The sequence below is a fragment of the Cornus florida genome, unplaced genomic scaffold (genome assembly GCF_030987335.1).
Source record: "Cornus florida cultivar Cherokee Brave unplaced genomic scaffold, ASM3098733v1 CherokeeBrave_3.0.0_Hap2_Chr07, whole genome shotgun sequence".
NCBI lineage: Eukaryota > Viridiplantae > Streptophyta > Magnoliopsida > Cornales > Cornaceae > Cornus > Cornus florida.
In genome coordinates, this window is record NW_026775577.1 from 40,314,459 (window position 1) to 40,317,135 (window position 2,677).

The window sequence follows — 2,677 nt, forward strand, 5'->3', positions numbered from 1 at the left end:
ATAATTATTATAATATAACCGGCTCGGCCCAGTTATTATTTTATCCTTATCAGGAGATGACACATGTCATCATCCTGTGGATCTAAGAAGCTTATAAATAGAGGCCTGAAGCAAGAAGGAAGGGGGTACACAAATTCAGAATTCAGAAGTCCAGAGACTTAGAAATCCAGAGACTCAAAAGTCAGAGACACAAATTCAGAATCCAAACTCAAAAGCAAAGAACAGCAAGCACATCCAATAACGTGCCGTCCTTCATCAAATCCCATAGTGATTAACAACAAGCACATCCAACGATGTGCCGTTCTTCATCAAATTCCACGGTGATTCAAGAACAAGCTCGTGCAGCCCTTGGATCTAACCAACAACAAAAAGGAGATCGAATCAGAGGACCATTCTTTTTGTAAAAGATATCACAAAGGATTGTACTCCAAATATTTCTGATTTAATAAATTATTATTTTGCCCATATTTTGTCTTTATTTGCAGAGAACAAAATTTGTGTGAACAAATTTTTGGCATGCCCGTTGGGACCTCCTTTGCCTTTCATCTCTTTCTCCTACCATCAAGTTTCTTATCTGTCAGATTCTATGGCTCCCCTTAAGGCTCAGACAGATAGAAAAGCCCCAAAGAACATCACTGCTGCAAAGGTCGACGCTAAAGCCACCATGAAAAGTGGCACGAAGGCCAAAGCAAGTGATGTAAGTACCTTAGCGGGCCCTGTGACACGTAGCAAGTCCCAGGCAATCGCGTCATCCAAACATTAGCAAAACTTGGTGAAAACCACTCCTGCAAAGCCAGCAAACGTGAAAACCTAACTTGTCAAGAACCCTGACGTTGTTTCAGAGGAGATTCCGCCACCAGTTTCACCTCATTCCATCCATGATACTCGCTCTAGTGTCAATTCACCCCCTGAGTCACCACGTCAGACTTCGGAGCATTCAATCACTTCAAGAATCGTTGACTCTTAAGGCCTATCATACTCAGATGTGGTCACTGCTATGATGAATGGAGCTGCCACGGTGGAGGAACAACTAGTAACTATGTCTCGTGCCATTGAGAACCTCACAAAGACTGTTGAAAAGAATAACTTACAAATCACTACGCTGATGAACAAATTAGAAGTTCAGACCTTCGGTGAATCACCAGTACAATCTGGGCATCCTACATCTTCCACGGCACTGCCAACTGGGAATCGTGCAACTTTCTCACCACCACCGTCTGGGAATCTTACATCTTCCGTAGTAATGCCGACGGAGAATCCTAATTCTACCGCACAAGGTACTTGCATGGAGGATCCCAAACAGATGCCGGTGACAGAATAGGCGGTTAGTCAAAACCAGATGCCGGTAACAGAACAGGCAGCTAGTCAAACCAGTCACGCTTCTTCAGTCTCTTCATTATCTGTCACATAATTGCAAGATATGATAACGAATACAATCCGAGCCCAATATAGAGGCGTCTCACAGAGTACTCTCATGTACTCAAAACCATATACAAAGAGAATCGACAGTATGAGGATACATGTAGGATAACAACCTCCGAAGATTCAACAATTTGACGGAAAAGGTAACCCCAAGCAACACAATGCCCATTTTGTCAAAACTTGTAACAATGCCGGAACAGAAGGGGACTTACTAGTTAAACAGTTTGTCCGCTCCCTTAAAGGAAACGCGTTTGAGTGGTACACTGACCTAAAGTCAGAGTCAATTGATAGTTGGGACCAAATGGAACGAGAATTCTTGAATAGGTTCTATAGCACTCGTCGTACTGTTAGTATGATAGAGTTGACTAACATGAAGCAATGGAAGGATGAGCCTGTAATCGATTACATTAATCGGTGGAGAGCACTCAGTCTTGACTGCAAGGACCGATTGTCAGAAATCTCTGCTGTGGAGATGTGTATGCAGGGAATGCATTGGGGCCTTCTTTACATTCTGCAAGGTATAAAACCTCGCACATTTGAAGAATTGGCAACGCGTACCCATGACATGGAGATCAGTATGAAATCCCATGAAGGCAAAAGTCCCGTAGCCATAGAACCACACAAGGATAAGAAAGACTGGAAGAAGGGCGATAAGTTGTCAAAGACCGCCGCTAAAGATTCCATGGCTATCTCAACCACCCCAATCATGATATCTGTTAAAGATGACAAGAAGGATGATAAAAAACCTCGCCAGTTTCAAGAGAAGGAAAGACCGCGTCCTACGCTAAAGGAGCTAGAGAAGAAGGAATACCCCTTCCCCGATTCCGATGTCTCTAGCATCTTGAAATGTTTACTCGAAAGTAAAGTTATAGAACTCCCTGAATGCAAATGCCCTCAAGAGATGGGACGTGTCAACGATCCAAAATACTATAAATATTATCGTATTGTCAGTCATCCAATTGAGAAGTGTTTATCTTCAAGGAAGTGGTGATGAATCTGGCAAAATAAGGAAAAATCTTGTTGGACATGGACGAAGTTGTAACTTCAAATCATACTACTACTACTGTGACAACCTCTGTTGTGGGGAGTGCTCGTTCTCAACCTTCAACTTCTGAGGTATATTGCACAACAATCCAATTTGGCTCATTAGAACCAATCCCCATCTCTCTTGGCAAAGGGAGTGCACTTGACGTTTCAACCTTTGGAAGGGTCTTTCCTCAGGATGATGAAGAAGGATGGACTCTGGTGACAAGAA